This window comes from Cyanistes caeruleus, chromosome 1 (assembly GCF_971803275.1).
Source record: "Cyanistes caeruleus chromosome 1, bCyaCae1.hap1.1, whole genome shotgun sequence".
NCBI lineage: Eukaryota > Metazoa > Chordata > Aves > Passeriformes > Paridae > Cyanistes > Cyanistes caeruleus.
In genome coordinates, this window is record NC_141701.1 from 82,215,629 (window position 1) to 82,241,293 (window position 25,665).

The window sequence follows — 25,665 nt, forward strand, 5'->3', positions numbered from 1 at the left end:
TTGTAATGGATTGTTAATTGAAACAAGAGAAGTGTCTAAAAGGAGGTTGAAATTATCAAGAGTTTGTGATTTGATTATGGCTGACCAGATTATTCCATCTGAAGGTCAGGGAGGCCACTAAGGCCTCAATTCACCAATTCACCACGTTTGGCAGAAGACTAAGCCCGTGATTATGTTCTACGGCTTCATTAATATGCAGTTGCTAAAATTCTTCCCAAGCTGAAGGCAGAAGGTCTTAATTCTTTCACAGCAGGTATAAAATATATCATGTGTCTGACTTTATTTCCTGTTGCATGCAGCCCTGCAACCAAAAATGACCATCAAAATGGGTAAGCCATGGTACTGTTGTCATATCGGTCAATGATTAGATTACCCAGAACAGTTTGCTAGACCTTTAACACCAGCTTAGAGTTCAGCACCGACAGAAGATGATATCAGACATTCAAAAATACATAAACAAAAAGAAGTGTGGATTGAAAATGACACCTTGCACAGACTCCAGGAAAAAAAATAGTCTTTACCACTTCAGTTAAATTTAGAGGGAAGTTATGAACTGAGGGCTGATTAGATAATCTAGTTCCTGTCGATTTGTGTCGGTTACGATTTACATTTATAGAATACCTTCAAAATACGCAATCTTACTCTCTGCTTCACATAAACACTTGACAAATCAGTGAGGTCTGGTCTTCAAATCTTATGTAGCAATTTATATGTGAGAAAAAAAAGACTATAAATTATGTTAAAAGAACTTTATATAACAAAATATATATAACTTCTCACTCTAGGTAAATGAGAGCTAAGAGGGACTTGAATATCATCCTTTGGTGACACAGAAATCTCTTCTATTAAAAACATATGGTTTAGAACAATTTAAGTTTTAATGCATTAGGAACCAAGCTTTAAATTAAAAATGAACCAGTTATTTTGTGTAACTTAAGAAAGGTCATTTATCCTGCTAAGTTTTCACATTTTTCACAGCTCTCATTTACCATGTTTAAGACACATTGTATATTATCACTTCATCTATCATATAATATTAAAGATAAAGTTACACATGACTTGTAATGCATAAAGCTTCTGTGCTGCCAACCGCCTTCGAAAGTGACTCCAGAAGCAGAAAAAATGTGCAAGGAAATCACTGAAAAGCATAAGGATAATACAGAGGCAGAGGAAAGAAGAAGAAACGAGAACACAGGGGGCTGGAAGTGGTTTGCTTCTCCTTGGTGAGATTAATCCATATGTTTGTTTCTGATTTGCCATGTTTCCTTTTGTTAATAGACTGTGCAGCAGATTGGGAGGGTTCTTGGGTTTTGGGGGGCAGGGAGTTCTTTCGGTTTGGTTTTGTTTGGGCCTTTTTTGTTTGTTTGTTTGTCTGTTTGTTTGTTCGGGAGTTTTCTGTTTGTTTGCTTTTTGGGTTTTTAATCACTCTACATAATCCTTCTATTATTTCTTTTTCTGTGGCAGTGCAGGAAGTATCACTTTGTTATTTCACTAGTGGTCAGATAAAGTAGCAAAAGCTGTAGCCTGTTCCAGTGCCTTTTTTATGCACCAATCCACTGATGTTAGACTATCCTGATGGGACATAGCCACTGATAGCCAAAGTTTTCTTGACCTCAGGCTGCACTTCTATTATTTTTGGAGGGGAAAGGGAAAGGGACTTTGGAGAGAAGAGATCTACCCCAAGAACTTTCAGTTCCTTTAAATAAAGTTCAAGGTTGAAATCAACTTGACAAGGAGAACAAGTGCTACTTTATCCACTTATCTGATTACTGCAAGCAGAAAACACTCACAAGACAGTTTTCAGATTATTCTGGGTAGATATATGGGTTCCAGCAACTTTCAAAAGACACGACCCCATATTTTATAAGCAAAACAGATACCAGGCTTGTTTTTTTTAAGCCATAAAATTTTTTAAAATTTGGTCTTTTTAAGGCCAAATGATCATTTGGGGGTCATATATATTCATAATTAACTGGGAACCATTTCAATGTAAACATTAGCTTATTTAGTAGGAGTAATATTTCTGCACAAAGCAGTCTTCTGTGCAATTGATATTTCTCCAACACACTGTTCCCTGAGGAACACAGCTCAAGAGAGTAGCTTGGAGGAAATAAAAAGGTAAAAAAGCATTTATTTCTCTGGCACTGATAAGCTGACATAATGAATGCAATAAAAAAAAAAAAAAACAACAACTTTAGCAAAAAGTGTTCTAGACTTTCAAGACATCATTTAAGTTATTGATGTGATCAGAACAATAGCTGCTAATGGTTGAAGATGTTTCAGAGTTCTTATGCACCTGCTTATTCTTCTGTTCATTAAATTCTGTGATTGCCAGAGTAATTTTTGCATTGCATATATAAGAAGCTTCAGAAGCAAGTGACACATTTGCAAAAAAAAATGCAGACTAAAAATCTTCCAAACCTTCATTCATAGAAACATACTTATTTTAGGGTTTCTAGGTGAACAGAGCACTTATAGGGATATCACTTGAATTAGAATCAGTTTTCAAGCTTTATCCAGCTGAATAATACACAATGGCAAACAGTCTAGAATTAGGATTCTTTTTTGATTCTGAACTAGTGAGACTTTTCTATTGAATATAGGTTGGAAAAACAAACTAAAATTCATATTAGTTCAGCCTTTGGCCTCTCCTCTTGGGCTTCCATGAAAAGGAACCATTAATTCAAGAATGGACAAGGAGCAGAATTCCAAGTGAAGAGAAAACATTTCAGAGTTTGGTCTAGCAGCACCATGAAGATTTTGAGAGACTTTCAGCTGAATTCAGAGGATTCTGCAGAAAATTGCTCAGTGTTCCTTTCAGGGGAATAAAAGCTGTAGGATTTATTTTGAAGGGAATGTATGTGGATTGTAAGGTATCTGCACCAGCTAGAAGGAAGCTGAAAGTGAAGAAATGTAGTAAATTATAATCTGTTCAAGGATGTGAGCAATATATACAAAACCAGGGCTGTGGGATAAGGGAAACCTCCCCTCAGACACTCAATCAAAGTCCAAAGCTTTTATGACTCAATTACATTTATTTGGGACACACAAATACAACTCACATCATGAAGAACATTACAGTCAGTGTTATCTAGCAGCTCTAAGGCTTCTCTTTTTCAAAAAAAAAGATCACCACATGCTATGTGCTGGCAAGAACTGGCACTTACTACTATGTGTTGCAGACAGCAACTTTTCCCTTAACTCTGCTGGAAGGGACCTCTTATATTTCTAGACCCCATAGATTCAGGACCCTGTTCCTGAATGCAACTTTGTCAACTAATCCATTTCATAAACTGAGGATTAAAGTGCTTTGTATACACTCATTAATTAAGCCCCACAGTAACAGCTGTCAGATAATATCACTGAATAATTTATTTGACAAAATTCACTTTCTGTAATAAATAATTCAATGTTCTTAATTCTTATTATTTTCTCTACAACTTATACAGCTGGGCAAGCAATTTGTGAAGCACAGTCATTTAAGAGCCTGCTAGGTATGTTCTGAAAAGACTGACAGCTAAATAAAAAGGAAGGGCAACTAACATCTTCCTCACCCCTAATTTTTCCCAGCTTTAGTCAATATTTTAATGGCAGGACTACACTACTATTAGAGTCCCTGCAAAAAGATCCAGGACACAAGTGAATCTCCACATCTAAACAAATCATTTCCTTCCCTTCTGTCTAACAAAATTAAGAAGCCATGAAAAAAATGTCTCATAATAATATATTATACCTTGAAAATTGCTACACTTGGGTCACCAGTGGGCACTGAGAGAGGAAGTGCAAACTCCATTGAAATGCATTATGCTGTTTGCTTACCTGCAAGAGTAGGTATTTGATCCTGTTGCTCAAGGAACAGCCAGAGGACTTCAATCATTTCACATAATTCCATCCAAGCAGCTCTTTGATGAAAGCAAAAGTAGTTTAAAAAGCAAAGATAAGAGAATGCATATGTGGCACGACACAGCCCTCTCAAGCAAATTTCAAAAACTGTTTTTGGGTGTTCTGGGACCTGCAGAAATCACATAGTTCAAAAATCTGAAACTAATGAGCCAACGTTTTTATAAAGTGAAATCAATTAAAGAATAAATGAAAATTGCAGACTATGTTCAGCTTTTCCTTGAAACTACACTAGGGGAGAAAACCTGGTGTTCTCCAATGTGCTAATGTCTTGACAATCTTAACCAACTTCAGCCTGATTTCCCAACACTTTTTCGAGCGAGAGTTTCTTTGCAGTCTAATGAAATTGATAAAGGATACAAAAAGGCCTTTTTGCAGGCTGTGCTTGTAGAAATGGCACAGATTAAGACAAACCTCGGTTTTGCCTTATTACCTCTGTATGTCCAGGTGAAAAATCCAAATCACAATACATGCCTTTCCTTGTGAATTGTCTGTCTCCTTGACCCTTACTGCTCTAGGAAATATTTGTTTGATGTCCATTAGTGCATGTGTGCTCTCATCCTAACAGTCTGCACAGGAAGACACAAAGTGACAGGAAATCTCCTCATGCCAGGTTCACCCAGACCTTGTCCCATCTCACCCAGGGGCCAGAGGAACAAGAAATATCCAGGAATTGCTCCTCTGGACAGTTAATGATCAGGCATAGGTAGTCTCAGCAAGGGAACAGTGGAAGCCTTAGCTAATTGAATTTATCACAGCTGGGTGAGAAAACAAAATGCACAGATATAAGTGTTTCCTGTAAAGAGCACTGCATGATATATGTCAGTCTAAGAAAGCAAGGTATGGATTAATTGCCAGAGAATTGACTAAACATTTCAGAGATGAAGTCCAAGGCTTACAGTACACCCTTTTATTTTTCAGGAAAGCCTAAGTAAATTGGCCTAATCAGTCAAATTAAGGAGCTCTTCCCCCTGCACACTGAATCTTCTTCAATGCTAGTGAATTTTTCTAAGGAAAAATTAATAAAAATGTCTTATCATAGATCAATAGTTGAAAGTGATGGACTTACAGTAGTGAATTTAAATGAGCCTGTGAGTCTAGAATCAAACATTCCCTTCTAGTCTGGGGAGATGCTTGATTTTTTTTTTTCTGTTATCTCTAGTGATTATTTAAACGTATTATGTTTAAGTTCATTAACCTCTAAAATTATCTTTAAAGTGAAGGAGGGGTAAATGGCACATTCTAGAATCTATCAGAATATAAAAGGCTGTTTTAGTGCTGTATTCCTGAGATAGTCCAATGTCTTTCTTAGGAAAAAAAAATGGAGTGGAGTGAGAAATGACAGATTTTGAGACAAGAATGGGTTTGGATTTATGTGCTCTCCTGAAGTTACATTCTGTTAATACAGAAAAGGATGTGAGGTGTCCTTAATTTCCACAAAAACAAATATGAGAAGCAAGAAAAGAATTTCAAAGAAGATTCTTCATTCTGCCTGCTGCAGGCACCTCAGTGGAAAGTGCAGCTCTGGCCATTGTCAGAGATGCTTGTGTGAGACATGGCACACCACCAAGGTTTGGCCCCTCCACAAGTCCCATTTGTGAAAGCAGCCACTGAGACAGTTGCTCTGTCTCTGACTTCTAACACGTTTTTTCATGAAAAAGTGTTAAGAAATTCTTCAGCACTTAAAATTCTTTCTGAAGACCTCCTTGGCCTCTTCTGTATGCCCCCACAATCTTCCGCTCCACACCTCAGCCACTGATGCTTCCTTCGAGCGAGTTAATCAATTAGGTCTTGAATCCTCTGGTCTGAAAAGAAAAAAGCATCTTTTTATAACACGAAAACCTATACCTACCATAATCTCTGAAAATTATTTAAACCTGTAGCTGCAACAACCTGCAAGTGGCTGATTTCATTTAAGTGATTTAGTTTAGTTATATATCTTCTGCTGGTCTAAGTCTGTACGGCTTTACTGACTTCATCAGCTCTTCGTCATTTTGCAACCAGCTGAGCTCATAGCTATTCATTTCTTGCCATGGGCAGCAACCTTTTATTCTCCAGGATTAGCATTAAGAAATAAAGAGAAATGTAGAAAATATCTACTTTAGACATGAGAAAGGCTACTCTCCAATTGATTTGTGCTAATTACTCCTGGCAACAATCTTTCTACTGCCAGTCAGCCTGTTTCTAAGGTTCCCACCTGCACAATTTTTTGAGTTACTGGCTGAAGTATTTTTTTAATCAAAACAGAAATTAAAGTGGCTAACAGTTAACCCCTGCAGAAGTATATTTAGAATTTTTTTTAACAACATTTACATTGTAAATAAATAAATATTTATTTAGTGTACTCTGGTAGACATCCAGATGTAGGTCTTTTCTTGCAGGACCATTTGAAATGTTAACACATTTAGTGCAGCTGCACTGAAATGCAAAATTTTAGGTTGCCTTATGCAAACCCTTGCCCACTAGATCTGCATTAGACAGCTTATTTCCTAATGTTCTAAAATTCCAAGCATCTCTGAATAACCAGCAGTCTCTGTACAGGTTTCCAAAGAAATATGTATTGTGTCTTGAACGTACAATTGCTAGTAAATTAGCAGAGGGTTCAGGAAAGAAAACAGAAGAGGTTTCACAGCCTGGCTTCCCGTTTTGTAGCAAGGGAAAAAGGGAACACTACAGCACGAGGAAAGGAAGACTCAAATTTCTTCAAGGGTTTGCATTATTTCCTTCAAAACATGACAATTTCAGAGTCAGACACTGCAGGATGGTATTTTCTGAAAAAGGAAAAGATCACTCCTGTGAAGAGAAAAGGAATCTGTTGCTGTTTCTATACCAAGAGGGGGTAAAAAAAGACAAGAAAAGACAAGAAAAGAAAAAGAAAAGGAAACAAAGGTTTGGTAAAAGACTTGGAGACATGAAAGAAGGAAAGAAAACTATACTGCTGTAGTAGGCACAGTAGTGCAATGCTACCACATCTGAATACAAATCATAGAGGGTTAAATGACAACAATTCCATTTAGAAATAAAATAAAATGTATTGCACTCTGTGGCACTTCAATTAAATTATACCTTTATTCATAGACTGTGTTTTCTGCTTCCAAGATAACAATGGAATGTAATAACCTGCGCAGCAGTAACCCTTTTCCACTGGATAAAACTCCTCAATACAGTGTTGAGCTTGACTGAAAAAAATTAAACATATTCCCTGACTTATATTTTCACCACTACTCCCTTTTGATTGAAGAGCAAATATGGGAAGAGCAGAAACTATTAAAAACATTTTACCAATGGCAGTGGAAAAAAAGCAACCATGAGAAATAACAAGAAAGAAATGAATGCTCAGGTATGCTATCAATGATTAAAACCCTACACAAACAGTGACATAGTGCAATCAGACATCAGGAACACTGTTTGCAATGACAAAAGTTGTCCTTAAAGGGCACATGGCTAATATATTCAGGAGCTGTGGGAATGAAAAGTAGCATGGGCATCAGATTTTTTGAACCAGGCATTTGAAGAGTCAGCATTTCTGTCCCCCTCTTGGATTTTTCAGATGAGTTTTATTCTGTCCTGACTGGAATAAAAAGGAGATTCTCACTGAAGAAATATGCTGAAACACTTTCATTGTAAGTGTCCCAATGCCTTGCTGATGCAGCCAGTAGAAAAATGGTGAAATGACGCCTCAGCATCAGCATTCCTGAGCAATAACTAAATAGCATTTTTAAAAAACCTTGTGAGGCTAATGGTTATTTCTCCTCTCCACCCATGTTTACATTATTTGCCTCCTACGAGGCATTTTCCAACTCTTTCACTCATATCACAAGTTTTTTTTTAAAATGCTACTAATTTCAAACTTTCTATCAGCTTCAGCCTGTCCCAGGTTTGTGTACCCGAAATCAGTACAGTTCAAACTAGTAGAAGAATTTACAGTTCACAAGTTCCTATCCCCCAGGCTTCCTTGTGAATATTCTTACCATGTACTGAAAGGGGATTTTTGCAAGCCAGCCCACTTAAAGCTCTGTGATTGTGGTTTTTTTCACTCTTTCATTGGTGCGTGAGCATTATATGCAAGGGCTCACATGCTGCCAGTGTTTCCAGAAACTCACTTAAAGCAGAATTAACCATAAAGACATTATTAATAAGTCCTATGTACTGCACACAGGGAAATAGCATGGACTTTTTGTGATATATCCTGTACACTGGACCATGTTTTCTACAATAACACGTTACATTCATCTTTCACTTGTGTCTATTCAAGAACGAGAGCATGTGAAACTTTTTGAGAGAGACTTGAAGAGTACAGAGATAACAGGCTCCCCAGTGAAAAAAGAAAAAGACAGGGATCTCTTTTGGCATTGTAACCCTAGAAGAACTAAAGTTTTTTGTGGGTTTTTTGGGTTTTTTTTGGGTTTTTTTGTTATTTTTACACAAAACTAACACTACAGGAAAGGATGCTTTCATACCACCATCCTTATTTACAGATGAAAGTCTTAAAAGTGCCTCTAACTATAGCATTGGAAGGAGCTTTTAGACTAAACTGATAAACGAGCAATAGCAAATTGCAAGTACAGAGAGGTATTTGTGCAGGATTTCAAAAGAACACGGTTCAGATCTGAAATTGATGAACTACTAAGAGTAGTGTGGAATCAGTTTGGTATCACAGGAATTAAACATGCCAAACATAGCACCATCTGGTCATGTAATCTCAGAGGATCCAGTTTTGGCTTTCACTCAGGACAAACTGAAAGGTGGGGGAGAAATAGCTCCAAACAAAAAACAACCAATCAACAAATAACAGTGCTAATAAACTGAAGAAAAGGCTACATATTGGAGAACTATCAAATGAGAAAAGATATAGAGAAGATGACTTGAAAATAACCCTCTGCTTCTCTAAATGTCAAAATGGCTTCAGTTGGAAGGGACATTAAGATAATCTGGTCCCAGCACCTTGCCATGGGCACCTTCCACTAGACCAGGTTGCTCAAAGCCCCATCCAGCCTGGCCTGGAACACCTCCAGGGATGGGGCATCCACAACTTCCCTGGGCAACCTGTTCCACCACCCCCACAGTAAAGAATTTCTTCTTAATAGCCAGTCTAAACATACCTTCTTTCAGTTTAAAGCCATTCCCCCTTTTCCATTACTACCTGTCATTGTAAAGAGCACTTCAGCTTTCTTGTAGGCCCCCTTTAGGTACTAAAAGGCAGTGATAAAGTCACCCCAGAGCCTGCTCTTCACCAGTCTGAGCAATACCAATTCTCTCAGCCTTTCCACATAAAAGAAGTGCACCAGCCCTCTAATAATATCTCATGTCTGTTACCAAGTTAGTTCTTATCACAAAAGAAGTTTTTACAAATAAATTGTCTAAATATTTATCTTTGAATTATTTTTTTTTTCATAACTTTATTAAACTATGGAGAAAAAAACCTAAAACAACAAAAATGAATCAACCAACTAGAGAAGGAAAAAAAAAAAAAAAAGGAGCAAGTCTTACTCACATCTCCTAGGAAAAAGAAATATGGTTTACCTGTTAAAGTGTCTCTCCTGCCATCTCCCACTTCTCGCCATGACCACAGCAACTCCCATAGCTTTGTGCCTACCAAGTATTGATGCCTGCCTTTGGGTTCTCCACAAAACTAAAGCTTTACAAAACTACAAAGCAGTCAGGGAAGGAGGTGCAACATGCATAACTTCTGTGTATTGATACAGGAGGAGAGAGCTGATCTAAGTCACAGCTCACTCACCTCACTCGTATTTCTGCAGTGATTGGCCACTGAGCTGAGTGCTAAATCCACTGGTTTATTCTCTTCTTGCCACTCACCAGACTTCAGACTTCCTCTGAGAGATCCTGCTTATTACAGAGAGTGGCTTGTACCATGGGTATTGTCAACCCTGTCAGTCTGATTTACTTGTGAAACCAGACAAGAACAACTAAACCACTTGTGAAAATGTTGAACGCCATATCGTTTGCAATGGTTTCCAGTCCATTTCCTGGAAGCCACACTACTGAAAGATTTGTGTTTGAGAGCTGCTTGATGTTAACCCTAATATATTATATAGGAAAAGAAAAAAAAAAAAGAGATAAAGGGTGTTGTAAATGTAACATCTATCCCAAATCAGGATCTCTTTCCTAGAACTACAGGTAGAATAGCCTTATTTGCCTTATAGTTTCTTTTTGCGCCAGAGTAATTACCTTTTCTTTGCCTAAGTCAGTTCAGAATTAGCTCCTCACCCATGTTAGCTCATTCCTCCAGTCAGCTCAGCAGTGTTATGAGTCAGAGCTTCTCCAACTCTGCTCTGACCACAGCATTACCTGCACCCCCAAACAGGCACCTCCTTATGGAGGTCTTTTCCTTAGGCTATGGGTTTGGGAGTATTTTCTGGAACTCCTTGTGGAAGAGTCACCTCAGCTCAAACAGATTTACAAGGCTTGACTACAGGATTTTCTAAGAAAATTGCATGAATTATGCTGCCATGTGGCTGTCAAGGCTTCCCCTTGTAGAATTATTGCATATTCAAATACCAATTTGCATGCTGTATATATTATATAAAATACCTTAAATGGGTAACATGCAGGATATGATAATTAATACATTCAGGTGTGCTCAAATGTACTTATATGGCCATGTTTTCAAATGTACACAGATGTTAATAATAATGATGACAGAGTCACCTTTTTTCAAAAAAGTAAGGATTTTAAAGTTCTAGATTTCATAAGGTGTTGCTAATACTTGCAAGGAATTACAGGGATTACTAGAAATTTGCCATCTTTAGTTAGAGAATCACTTGTCCTTAACATCATCAAAATAAGGTCTTCACCTACTACTCATTTTCTTTTTGGCCACAAAAGCTAGCATTTGTCTGAATCAGTACAGAAAAAAAGAAGCTGTTAAAAGTTCTTTACACAGAAAAGAGCAAAGTCCCAATGGGAGCAAGCATATCTAATACTACTATAAAATAGTTATATTTTGAATACAGGCTTAATGCCTAGTTCAGAAGCACACTGATACAGGCATCTGGTAGCTTCTTGTTTGGAACAGAACTGCTGCTCCCAAATATTTTAAGATCATGAGTTTTCTTATTCCTGAGGCCTCAAGAGAGCACAATTTTAGCTTAACTCTGCAGCTTTTAGGACTAGGAACTCACTTTTTTTTTCTTAGTTGAAACTGAAGGTCAAAAGAAACCTGTGACTTTGAACTCCAAGACTTTAAGGCCAAAAGATGAAGAGATGAGCAGGAAGACAGAACAAGACAGAAAAGCCAGGAGAGTACAACAGTAGTCTAACAGAATATGCTGTAAATGAACCCCCACAATTCTCATTTTTCTTTTGTACAAGTCACTTGATGTGACTAATTATAGGTTTACCACGCTTCATTTTGAGAGGAGGTCAGCACTAAAATGATGCATTTCAAAGAAACAGAGAGAGGTGCCAATTTTCTGCCAATGTAAAATGACACTGCTTCATTGGACCAAACTGTTCCTCTGCAATTCTCCAGCTTTTGCAGAGGAAACATGCTGACTCCTGTACTCTCTAAGAGCACACACCATTCCTGCACACAGCCACAGTTTGTGGCTCTGCAGAGCAGAGACAGCCCTTCAGATGGAAGGAGCATTCAAACTTCATTAGTCACTCTTTCCTTTGCAAAAAGAGAGGTTTTGCAAGGTGTCCTCAGCCCAGGCACACAAACTGCATGAGACAACATGCTGCAGCTGGGGTAGCTCATGATCCTGGTCCTCTTCCACAGGGACGGGCAGCTCAAGATCCTCACAGAGCCTGCTGGCTAAAGACTTCAGTAAACAACATTTTGTGTGTGTGTGTGTCTGCACTTGTCATGGCTACCTGGCTTGTCCACTACACTATTTTAAGTCAATGGGGTTTTCCCTGTTGCTCTGAGAGTTCAGCAATATATTTGAGGGAGGAAGGGAAAAAAAAATGCCCCAAACTCTTCTCTTCTTAACTGACTAACTTAAATATTTGTATTGACATCCTGACCTTTCGGGAATATAAGTTTCTGCCTGAGAAAGCCTAAATCTTTAAATTCTGTTTAGGTTTGCAGTGTGTTTTGATCAATTTTAACCTAATATATTTCCTGTTTCCAGAAGGAATTTGACAAAGTACCATGCAGGACAAAATATGGTCCAATAATCTGAATCCATTTTTTATTGTGGCAATTACTGAAATTACTTAATGTGCTAATTGAATTTAGGGATTTCACAAAGACACTAAATTCACATCACACAATTTTGGCAATATTTGATTCTTTTACATGACATTTTTTAACCATGGAATAAGCTTCCAGACTTTTCTATTTAATATAAATTATAATTCTTCCAATAGTCTCCAGTTAAACTTCCTGAATTATGTAGTGGTAAGAATCCCCTTTGTTAACCTCACTGTTGTCAATGAACAAATGAGACATATTAAATAGTTCAACATACAATAATAACACAGAAGAAGTTCTTCTTTCACAAATGACAGCAGCCTCCCAACCTTTTTATTTTACTGTTTAGAACTGAACTTAACCTTTCCTTTCCCTGGAGTGGCCTCTTCACAGTCATGGTTCTCGACCTACTTCTTAGCTGTTTCCCTAAAGAAAATAAAATCCCCTCCTGAATTTTGAAAGTGGTGAAAAAACCAGTGTCGATAATGTTTAATAAATAACCTTTGTTAAAACAGTCCAAATCTATGTAGAGTAAGCCCCAACAGCCCTCTCACATCCCACAGCTGATTTGCATATTGGGTCATGGAATGTGTTGTAGGATATTTGACTGTAGACCTCGCTGAAATATTCATCAGACGGTGTTCTGTGTATCATTCAGTATAAATTGTCATTAGACAATGACTGCTTGTTGTGAATATACAAAACACCTCTGAATTTGTACTTTTTAAAGGCCAAATATAATTCCTACTTGAAATCAGCTTTTAGTAGCCCTAATTATATTAAACACAAATTTCCCATATGAGTTGTGCAGCCCTGAACACATCCATGTACACACTCCTTAATGGAGAGAGGCCATCAGACACAGACCTGGAACAGCAAACTCTGCTGTCTGCAGGGGAAAAGAGCTCTAGAAAACAAGAAGTATATATTCTGGCATGGTATGAAGAGGGTGTGTGTTACAAAAAACATGGTTTGCAAATGTCTGCACTGCTGACAAATCCTGTTTTATGTGTGTGTGTGTGTGTGTGTTATGGAGAGGATCTTAACCAAAACAATAACACCTTCAGAAATTATCAATGCAATGAAATGCACTTATAATCCAGTTCTATAATGTGATAATTCACTTATGACACCTGAATTTTATCTGCTGTCTGTGTTGTTTCCAAGATGTCAATCTCTCATCTTTCTACTCTCCCTATTTAAAAATGAGGACTTACACAAATATTTTAAATTTCTTTGCCATATGAAAATTAAAACCGCCACATTTTACAAGAGTCTTAAATGCTATAATATATTATTTTATGGGAGATGGTGAAATTTAATGGACTTAGAGCTGAGCAAACCTTTTAAAATTTTTTTTTCTCTTTTTTTTGGTTTCTAAAAAAACATTCTGATAACCTGTGGTCTCAACATAATGGGACCAACAGAAAGCATAGGAGGTTTCTGCTTATGAAACTAGCATCTCCAACTCCAATGTTCTCACAGATTACTGAAAATTATATCTGGTTCAGTGCTAGACAATAGACTAAAACACAATTTCGTGAGGCAGTGCTCCACTTAAAAGAAAAAAAGCAAAATATTTGTAGATGATGATTCATTTTTATTAAAAGCATTTGCTATCTATGCTCAAAGGTCAGCAATGTCAGAAGTAGACAAGGTAGAAATGCAGAAGTCACAAAGAGAGGAGATAAATATTTCCATCCCCATAATAGTCTCTTCAAAGCTGTTTTGGTTTTCACTGTTCAGAAAGTTTGTTTCCCAGCTCCATCCTATTCAATAATGATCATGCAGAAAGCCTCTCCATGAGAAATCTCCACAGAAAATGGTTGAGTCAGGAAGAACCTCTGCAGAGGTTATTGCTGTTCTGCTTCCCTACTTCAGAGATGGAGAATGAGTAATTCTTTCCCAGGCTTAAGATAGCTCTGTAACCCCTGAGTAGAAAAACCACAATCACATTAGACAAATTATTTCATGAAGTTTAGGTAAAAGCTTTATGTCTTGCCAGAGCACATTTCTGTGCAATGAAGGACCACACATGTTACAGGCACATTCTTGTAGCAAGAAATTGTTAAAGCTGAGAAATGTTATTGGTGTTGCATACACTGCTCACAAAGAAACAGGTTTCCCTTAATACTCCAAGTCCTGTTTTAAAATCCTCAGAAGGAGATATAAAAGCTTGTGCATTTCAGAAAGGTCTACAGACTATCAGAAGTAACTTTTCCATAACACTTAATATCATAGGACCTATCATGTCTAGAAACAGAAGCCTCTTGCTACTGGGCAATGGGAAAAGTAGTCTTTGCATCTTTCTAACAGCATGAAGCACCTGCCTTTAGTACTGATGAGTATACTGAGACCTTAATCCTTTTACTAATCAGGAAAAATTGCCAGAATACCATCACTTTCTACACAAAACCAAGTGAAACTTGGCAACTCCAATGAACATCACTTTGGAGACTTTAAATAAACTGAAGTCCAGAATGCAAAACAAAACTCAACAAATGTGAAGCCATGCAAATCAAACCACTCAACCAAAACCCTTCCCATGAGTCACCAGGAGAGGAAGCTCTGTTAATGCAGGGATCTTGCTCAACATCAGCAGCTAGCTGCCTGTCTAGAAAATCCCAGGTGGCAGTGAGAGAAACCACAGTTTGCATTTTGTGCATCAGGTCCATTTAATCTTTCCTTTACGCTCTAAGTATAATGCTAAAAGCCCTCCAGGGGTCTGAACTTGCTGGAAAGACAACATATATTGCATCTTTACACAGTACACTCAATAACAGGGTGAGAGAAGTCTCTTACCATTCATTGATTTGAGCTCCTTTGTCCAGGTCAGCCCGAGACAGAATTTAGCTGTTCAGTGGATTAAGTACAAGTACCAACAACTTCAGGGTCTACACCTTTGTTGAGAGCTGATATAACCTTACTATTAAATGAAATATGTGAGCTCGGCCACAGCAATGCTGGAGTCGGAAAGAGGCAAAGCATTGAAAAATCCCTTGAAATGGTATCTAACTCTTCATAAATTTATTTAGCTCCTGAAAATCAAAACATGGCTCTCCTGTTCACCATATCAACACAGTGTCTAGTAGGATCCACAAGGCAAGCCACTGTATCTTTTACACAAATTTAAAAATAAGCATAAAACAAATTGATGCATAAGAAAATGTATTTTCATACTTTGAAGGACGAATTTTTAATAATTTAATTAAAACTTCACAAAAGAAAGAATCATTACTTGTTACACGCTCCAAAACCACCTATATCAAACATGTGTCTCCAAAACTGCCCCCTATATGTATATTAATGATGCTATCAGATGCTTAAGACATGCCCTGAATAATACATACAATTTAAATTAACTCCTATTCTTAACGTTCTCAAAGAAAAGTGAAATCACTCAAATGCTAAGTCAAGTTCACTCTCTTGTGTTCACTCACTGAATAATTATAATTTCAGTATTGTTATTTATTATTAATACATAATTCAGCCATCAGTATATATTTACAAGCAGTCTCAGAGAATCCACTCAGAACCCAGAAACTGCAAGTCACATCAACACTGTAGAGCAATTCAAGGCTCAATGAGCAGAAGGAAATCTCTGGCGGCTTGACAAGAAACTGGCTTAGACAACTTACAAAACCAATGACCTCTCATGGTTTAGAGAATTATTGTTCTGTCTTGCTGATGGAAAAAAGATCTTTCCAATGGAAAGAAGTTTTTCCTGTCCTTAGGGACAGAAAGGCCAGTGAATAGATCAAGCCATCATGGTCCTGCTACTTGTAGAAACAGTGTAGAAGCTGATCAATGGGTACTCGGACCTCACACACCTGAGACATCGCTCTTTGGTGCCACACAGCTACACCTGGTCATTTTCAGATGTAACAAGAGTTCAGTGATGATTGAGACAAAATGTCTTGAGTGGGAGAAGCAAGTCTGTTACCTAAAGAATTGCCCATACCTAGTTAACTGAAGATGCAGACAGAGGAAGTTGCTTTTATATCAATATATGTAAGTAATTAAGTGTGGTAGGCAGAGAAGGGACCAGAGGAAAATTGCAGAAGGGACATAAAAATAGATACAATCAAAACAGAGAATTCCTTTAGGGAAGAGGATACAAGGAACTAACAGAATTCACAAGCAGAGGATTTTGTAGCAAATCTAAAGAAAATTATCGTCACTTTCTTCTTCTCACCCACACAGTCCAAATCTGAAAAATTTTTCAGGGGAAAGGTCACAGGATTTGATGGGGGAAGTAGATGTTACAATAATTAACATAATTCATCTAGAGGTATGAGGCTTTGCTTCTGATTTATGGAATCAATGCCAGGGAGAAATACCATACTAAGAGGAACGGTGGGTTTGTTGATTTACCCAAAGAGGTTGAAAACCTGGTTTATTTGGCAAAAAGAGGGTGTATTGTGCCTTCAGGGATGTCTCTCTCTCTCTCACTTAACATAAGGGCATAAGTGGGCCTTGTAGGAGCAAGGGATTGGAAAAAACTCTTTACAGTTGTGAACTCCACTCCCTGCTGTCATAGACAAAAGGTTAGGGTGAAACACTGCAAAAAGAGCCTCTCTCAAAAGTTCTCCTGCTCACTTCAGGAGATAAAGCCAGGAAGAGCTTCAAGGTTTCCCTTGTGAGAGGTAAATGACAATTATCAACCCCATGAAGTCACTGATGCTAGTGTTTTCTACAGGGAGCTTATTACTCTGCCAGGAAAGAGCAGTATGTAAACAGCTACAAATATTAAATAGCCAGGATAGTCCCTGGTACAAAAGTTGGCAATAACCTCACTGAGATTGCACTAGATTCATTTCAGTTTCACATATTCCATATATAGTGTCATTTCTCTGTATTTGGGAGGGTGATTTTTAAACTTCAAGCTCAGTCCTGTCCAACTCGTGGCCACAGAAGCTTTACGATTGAAAGGCAGACTGAGTACCCAATCATCAATAGACTGAAATTGATCTCTGTTAAGTCTGACTTCTACTAAATTTCCAGTACGAGAATCACTTTGACTCCGTGAACACGTTGGCAATTTTTAGTAGTCTTTTGCACAATACTTCCCCACATTAAATTTTTACAAAGTTCTTACAGAGAAAAAATACAGTTTTGATTTCTATCCAACCCTTCTTCTCACCCATAATCCCAGTTTTATCTGTGGTCATAATAATTTTATTTTTTTTTTCTCTTTATTCACTTTAACAGAGAACTGGAAGTGGTGACTCAGGACACAAGGGTTTAATAGATGTCCAGCCAGCCTTTTCACACCATTTAAAACCTAAGCACATTTATTCACATAGTTCACTGATGGCAAGGAAGCACATCTAAATCAGGGGCCAAATATTAGGCTTTTTGGTAGTATTAAACCAGAAAATATAGGAGCTGATATTTAAACCGTGGCCTCAGCCTAAAGCCTTCCACGTATTTCTCACTTTGGGAGCAGTAGGCAGAGGCATTTTGCCTGACGTTGTGCTCAGGAGAATCGCCAGCATTCTCATTTCTCCATGAAGATGCATTCCTGCTCCCCTCTAGCAAGAACCATCCTCACTGATGGCTTTTTCCATCAGAGTCCTTGAAGGAAAAACACTGCAGTAGTTCCTGGCTGCAAAGTTCTGGCTCTGCAGCAGTGAGCAATCAGGAGAAGAAGATGGAGTAGTCTGCACACTGCACAGAATTTACAGTCCAAAAGGAGAGCATGTTAGCATGTTGCAAGTGTGAAATGAATTTTAACAAAATAAAACCTCTTGGAATACAACCTAAAAAAAGAAAGGCTAATGGCATTAACCTCCTAAAAAGGCCAGCATGCATACACTGCAGGGGGTGTCTGTAAGGAATGACTGATGGGCAACTACTTTGTGTATTGCTTCTCTTGAGTCACCAGCTTGAAAATGCAGAGCTCTGCATTGCAAATGACTGCACAGAGGAGAAAAATGCAACCTGGAAATCCCATCTTTCTAGAGACAAGCATCCACTCTCATAGCTTTTGACAGATCTAGCCCTAGCCATACAGGTTAAATCTTGAAGATAGGAGACTTTAATGCCTTGAGAGTACTTTTTCCCTTGGTGCTGGCTCTGTTCAGTACTGATTATTCTTAGGACACAGAGGTTGCCAGCTCCAAAGGAATGTCCCTAAAGGACTGCCCTAACAAGCACAGTCAGCCAAATAAATTGTGACAACAGCTAGCATTACCATTTACCTGGCTGTATAACTTAACCATCCTGACTATCTATAGCTTGCCAAAATCAGAGTTTCTTGGCCTTCCAGGTGTGCTGTAAGGTCAGTCTATTTTCACAGACTCCCCAATGAAGATCATGACAACTGTAAATAGGGGCACTGATCCAAACTGAGAGCAACTATCATTTGGCAATGTGCTCAACTGAGTGCTTTTCACTCTGTATTTTTCAAGTGTCTGAAAAATACAGGCATTAGAAACCTGCAACGGGTAAATATCATATATTAGATTAAGATCCCAGAGCTTTACTCAGCAAAAGAACAGCTTGCCCAGGCTGGCAGCTATAAACTGGCAGCCCTCAATCAGGGTAGGGAGAAGAGATCATTTTGACCTTGGGCATAGAGCACCTCTCACCAAAATAAAGTAAGATTTCAGCTTTGAAGTCCCTCCTCACCAGATACTACAAAACAGGGGGGGTAGTACATCTTACTTTACAATGTCCGTCCTTTGAGAGCCAAAAATCTGCTTGCAGCTTGTTGGATAAACTCAGGGATAGCACTACATTGAAATTAGGCAACAGCACAATGGTAGAGACATCGGGCTTGGTTGTCAAAATAAATACTCATGGCTTAGAGACACTAAAGTACAATTTCTTGGTTTATGACTGTATGTCCCCTCTGAAATCTATGTTAGCCACTTGAAATCTGGCTCAGGTACGCCTACCTGTGCTGCAGATCCAGCTGCACTGCAGTACTGACAGCTCAGCTACTGGCCAAATTACCACTGGGGATAGTCAATAATTAGACTATGCATGAGATTACACAAAGGTAACATGAAGGAGGATCCTTTGAAAGCCAATGCCATGCTATCCTATGAAGGACAAAAAAAAAAAGAAGAAGAAAAAAAGGCAGCAATCTTCCTGCTTATACCTCTGGGAATGTAATTCCTTCCCTTCAGCACAGCAAAGCTCAAAAATATAGGACACAGTATGGCACAGAGGGTCAGTGGGTTACACTTATTTATACACTATCTGTATTTGGTTCAAGGACTCTCAGATAGAAAATAGAAAGAAAAAAGCCTTTCCCTGATGGAGCTTTCAGCTAGTAGAAACTGAAGATAATATTGTACTTTTACACCATGCAGTAGATCACCAAATTCATTTTTACTGGGTCATAAGAAAAGATTTTAGCTCTAGACTTCAGAGTTAAGGAGCTGGTGCACTAGCCATAAGGATTTGTCATATGAGGTGCCTGATTGCTGTCGTGGTTTGGGGGGTGGTGAGGGGAGGGGGCATTGTTTATTTTTACAGAGCTAGTATTGGTCTTGCGTTTGAGACAAATTGTATCATTGCATCTGAAAATGATACATATCAAAGGAAAATTAATTTTCACGTAAGCCAAAGGAGAGCAGTTTGAAAAGCTAAATAAAGCAAGTATATTCCACTCTATATTCTATATTTTACCATCATTGTTAGACCTTTTTATGATTTTTTTTTTAAATTTCTTTTTCTGTTTAAATATTTTGGTACCTCTGCTCCCTCCTCATGCGTATGAATGGCTCCAAGATGAAGGTTACTGAAAAACTGTTACAGACCTACTGCATCTTCCTGCTTCCAGGTCAGCTTTCACCTCCTGGGTGTTGCCAGGGGTACTGTGCATATTTGCTCTGAACTTTTGAGCTCATCATGCCAGGATCAATTACAAGGTTTGCTGTTACAACAATGGGTCTAGTGACCTGGACACTTTGCTGCATCCCCAGTGATTTACAGAAATTTTAAAAAATAAAAATCACTGATGACAAATAATAATAAAAACAACCTACCACTAGCTTGACTTTTTTGCAGTTTAGGAGAGGCAATTAATCCACAGAAAACAACAACGACAAATCTTACCACAGTCAAGAGTGCTGGATAAGTATAGTTGGCATATGGACAAAAATCAAGAGAAATCTTGTATCCCCTCCTTAAAATCCTCTTCTATTCAAAAGTCTTTCAATGAACCTTGTTAAAAGTTAAAACATTGTCACATAATCTGCAGTTATATGAATATGTGTTTCTTCCTCCTTTGCCCAGGATTTTAAAGGACAGAACCCTAGCATTCTCTTTTCTTTTTTTTTTTCTCTCTCATCACCCTTTTCCTGTTGCTGGTAGAATTCAAGCCACATATATATAATACCTGGTAGAAAAATAGAAAAACAAGTCTAAGAAAATGTACATTCCATAAGAAATAAATCTCAAAGTGGTCCACACTGAAACTTCATAATAGCCTTTCATGTAAGCAAGTGACTATTTATTTTTTAAAAAATAGAATTAACCAGCACAAATCATACAGTATATTTGATCTATGCTTTTAAAGTATATTGTCTTAGGCACAATGAAAAAGAGGCTTAGAATTATGTACCTGATCTTTAAGGACTTTTAGACAAATGTAAAGTTTCTTTCACACAAACATAAGACACTTCCCCTCAGTTTTCCTACTCTTGCTCAAAAGCAAGCATTGGACTTTTACTATGTAATCCATGTAACAGATTTTTCACACTGGGAGAGCAGTTCCCTGGAGACAGCTCTGTAAAAGGACAGAGGTCAGTCAGTGAGTTTAGGAGCTGTATTCTCAGTGTGTGTTTTGCTGGTAAATCAAACCTTTTCATTATTTGCAGTCTGGGGCAGAATCTCATGGATATGCCTATTTTTACACTATCCGTTCCTGAGCTCATGTTCCTCTTCTTAAAGGGATGGAAATCCAGACTCAATAGCAAATTTTTGGACTTAATCAAGTAGCTTTTAAAAGCTAGTATCAACTAGACTAAGTACAAAATTTTGTCTTCTTAAATATACACTAGAATGTGACAGTCTCTACTCTGCTGGTTATCTTTCACATCTCTAATTCACTGCCAGAATCTTGACAAGTGCCTTCAATCAAACCATCATGTGAATTTTCATCATTTCACTATTTTACTTTAAAACACGTACCAGTAAATATCTCTAAAACTATCCCAATATTTTATTTCATAGATGTCTTAAAAATGTTTCTAAAGTATATCTCTGGCTCATATATAAGTATTTCTTTAGGGTTTTTTGCAAGCCTATGCTCATTCATTCTTTCCTTGTTTTCCGTCTCTGTCAGCCACCTCCTGTCCTAGCTGATCCAAGGCAGAGACCACCTTTCTGTTCAATATTTGAACAAACTTTTTCAAATTCTACTTGGCCATGATTAGAGCTTTTAAAAATGCAGCAATTTCTGCTCTGTCAGCAAAAAATAAATGCAGCATTGATTCCTTTCACTAACCTGAACAATGTGTTCTTAAAAATCATCTGATTTTGATGATTCACTGTAGGTAATTCAGCCAGCAAGATTCCAGTGAACATTTTCTGACTCTTTCTGCTGTTCCAAACATCACCTTCAGCATCCTTTCATACACGAGCTCTTTAGTAGAGGTACGTTTAATTTAGCTCTTATGCATATTTATAATGGTCCTCTAATCATCATTGTAAACAATACACCAAAGCTGACAAACTCTGTTACAAGAGCAATTCCAGTAAAATCAGTGGGAAGTGCACCTCATTTAGGACTTTTTCAAACATTAAGTACTTGCTGACTTCATTCATGCCATATATTGTAAATGTTTATTGCCTCATTACTTACAGCTCTAATAAAAAACCTCAGTTACACCATACCCAAAAAGTAAAATAAACTGTATCTTCAAAACCCATGAGATTGGCTTTAAATCATGTCCTATCTTTAACATAAAAGAAAAAGGTTTTAGGGTTTTTTTTTTCTTACTTTATGTAGTCTTGGTATTTCTTATATGCTTTCATAGCTAGAAACTCACTAATTACTTTTTATTCAAAGGCAAGGGTCTTCTGTAAATACAGAAACTAAGGATTTAAGAAAAACTTGAATGTCACAGGAGTGAATAATGTCATTTTTATGTTTTACAAAGAAGTAAAAACAAATTCATTTATTTTTCCATAAAATATGTACTATCATTTCTTGAACTAGAATATTTGATATGATTTTGGTCTAATTTAATTTGAAGAAAGACATTCCAGAAGAAGAAAAGCTTTACAAACACACAGAAAATTGACAGATGCCTTTTTTATGGGTTGATTGCATTTCAGTGTTTTTCAAGTGATGACTCAGGTTTTTTTTTTGTTTATCCAGCCACAATTCTCTTCTAGCTAGCTTATTTCATTTTTTTTTTTCCTTAATGGAACATGTTAATTAAGTAGTATATTTTGCTAGACAAACCTCAATTTCTTTCCTCTCTCTTCCACAGTTAAAAAGCAAGCACTTCCCCAGAACACCACTGTTTGAAAGTCTTTAGGGTGTTTTGGAAGCAAAAGACTTGGAAGTTTGAGTGAGGAACTCCACTGGCAAGCTTTCAAACTTATTTGCAGATCAGGACCCCTTTTGTAGAAGTCTCCCCAGGAGGAAGGCTGTTAGACACCTGCCAGTAGCCTGCAGTGGCACCATCCCACTGTGATGTTAATGAGATGAATGAGAGCACTACAGGGAGCTGCAATAATTACAGGGTGAAGAGCTTGTCTTTTCCTGACCCTCCTCTCTGGGCTGCCTGTTCTATAAAGCAGGGTCTTTTGTAATACTAATTACAAATGTTAATTAAACATTTCTTTGGAATTTTGCCCTCCATTAATAGGTCAGATAAACAGGGAATAGCAATGACAGGCACAAGTCATTATCAGCCACATGAGAGAAGTACCATTTATTTTGGTCCCTCTGAAGACATAACTTCTGGTTTTGTTTTATTAAAGAGACACTAAAACCACTGAAATATAGCTTTTCTGCACAGGAAAAAAAATACAAATAATTCTAACTGTAACTGAGTTTAACCTAGTTCCAAGGCCCCTTCCACTACAACTCACTCTAGTGTTGACATAACAAATTTTAACCATAATCATGACTCTGAGGCTACATAAATGTCCTTCCAAATAAAGGCTTAAGGAAACAGTCATGACAGCTGCTGATGACAGCACAAAATCTAGTTTGACGGCTTCCCCTGGCATGAGCAGCACATGGCATTTCAAATCGTTGCACTAATCCCACTTCCAACCCAGTCCCCAGAATTACAGGAGTGACCCCTGATCAGAACTCAGCACAAGCACTTGGCAGATATTACCAGAAAAATAAAAGCTCTACCCCTTGCCTGACAGTCTGCCACAGCCAGGTGCTCCCATCCAGGCTCACAAGGAGAAGTAATTTAATACATAGCAATACTATCTGCTTCAATGAAATAACTTCAGGGCCAGCTCATCTTACCTTTCCTTATAGATCACATTGCTAGGGCACAGGAGGGAACGAGACTAATTCCAAATTTCATCCTTTAATATTTTTCTCAAATACGTATGTGTGGTTTTAAAAAGCATTTGATGGCACCGAACAGAAACAATTCAGTTCAGAAGAAATTAAGTCAGAAGATGCACTTCAAAAGCACAACTAATGCATTCCAACAAAAATACAAAGGAACCTCACTGCAAACATGAGTGATGTCTCATGAGCTTCATTCTAAAGATTCATTTCTACCAGGCCATATCAGTTGCAAAGGCAGAAATAGCCTTTCTCTAATTTAATCCTATTTTTATTAACCTAAAATAAGAATTTTCCATTTTTTCATTTTGTCAGATAACCTGAAGTCAAGTTCTTCTGTTTTGATAAGAAATGGGGACTGGTGCAAGGCTGAAGAATCCACTCCTTTCCCATACAGCCCCATTGCTTTGACAGCAGCCCACCATATGGGAAATATCAGCAAGACAAAGCCTCTGGCAAGTCAATTTAAGAAACTTCTGAAGGCTTATGACTTTAAAGGTATCTTTATGCTTACTATTTGTAACCATGGCATCATTGTCTGTGTCCATCCGACTGTGCTCTTACTCACACACTCCTTCATGCAATGAACTTTGAGAATGGTCTAGTCTATGAATCACCTGAACATGTCAAGCCTTGCACCATTGCAATGCAGGATAGGCACATACACAAAAACTGACCCAGAGTCATCTACAGGTTCATGGATTTATCCCAAGTTTTGATTCTTTCATCAGAGATGCCTGAGTGAGTTTTTTCTACCACCACTACTCAGATGGCTTTTATTTCGCAGAATGTGACTGTGTGGAGCCCTGAGTACTCCCACCACTTCCAAAGTGTCCCAAGACACATCATGAGCTTCTCTCCTCAGGAGCCTTCTATTGCCTGCTTCCACGGCACAAAAGGCAGAACTAAGAGAGCTCACATCTCCCCAAGTCCATAACACTTAAAAAAGCTCTTTTACACTGTCACAGCCTATGTGACAATGCAGTCTCATGGGCTTGATTGAGTCAAACAACTATTTTCTCCTCCAGCTACTAATCCAGGTGTACATTGCCAGTTCCAGTGATAGAATTGCAAGGAAACTACCTGGTCTAACTCTGAAAGTGTGGCTGGGATCAATGAGACAGCTCAGAGCTCTTCTACTCTGCTGAGTTTCACAATAATTAGCAAAGTATGCTTATATCTCATGTGATCCATCTATCCTTGCCTATCCCACCCCCAATTTCAGCAGGTTTTCATTTGCAATTGTTTTATTATGATTGTCAGGATCCTAAAAACAGCTTCAAGTTCAGGAAGAATATGGAGTTTAAATAGAAAAGCCACTAATAAGAGCATACTCAATGCTGATGCATGTAAGAGACACTTCTGATGATCCACACTGATTTCCTAGCATAGACCATTGATTTTTAGTGCAGAAATCTGCACATTACTCCATACCTTCTGAATTGGAGTATATAGTCTTCAAAAGACAACTATTTTTTATTTAAATACTTAATTTTAAATATTATTCAAAGTATCCTTCAGTAATTTGCTATAAAATTTGCCTTTTTATTATGTGAATTTATCTGATTTCAGCTTCTGGACACTTGATCTCGTTACACCTTTTTCTGCCAAGATTAAGAAACCATGGTTTCCTCCACATAGATATTCTGAGATCATGACACACTCACCTGCTAAGGTAAGCAGATTGATTTTCTGAAGATCCAACACTGGAAATGCATAGTTTTCTTAAGAGAAGAGAAGATAGTACTTTACAGAACTACTCTGAATCACTGTGATACAGCTAGGTAGTTTTTAAGAAAAAGTACCACACTTCCATATTTGTTTTTAAACAACACAATAAAAATTACTACTAATATAACAGGAGGCTGGACATCCAGAGCATCCTCTCAATCTGAATTATTCCATAATCCCCTGATTCTTCAAGAGAGCAAGCAGAGCAAAATATCAGTTTAAAAGCAAGGTCATTAGTATGTTTTGGCAGAAGGTATTTCAAGAGGTTGTCCTCATGTTACACAGCAGAGGCTCTAGTTCCAAGAGCAATAGAAAAAATATAAAACATCATGCTCTAAGCATAAGTGCAACTTAATAGGAAGATACAACAGCT

The 25,665-nt window shown here is 37.8% G+C and overlaps 1 long non-coding RNA gene across 3 annotated transcripts in view; it reads right to left on the reverse strand.

The window, feature by feature from the left end:
- Positions 1-1,632: 1,632 nt before the first annotated feature.
- Positions 1,633-25,665, reverse strand: part of LOC147655659 (uncharacterized) — a 101,903-nt gene continuing 77,870 nt past the window's right edge. For 2 of the 3 annotated variants that reach the window (XR_015289638.1, XR_015289639.1), the window contains exon 2: positions 3,016-5,705. This is a non-coding gene — a long non-coding RNA (uncharacterized LOC147655659). Of the gene's footprint in view, positions 2,898-3,015; positions 5,706-25,665 lie in introns of those variants that run through there. The other variant, XR_015289637.1, reaches the window with a different exon arrangement.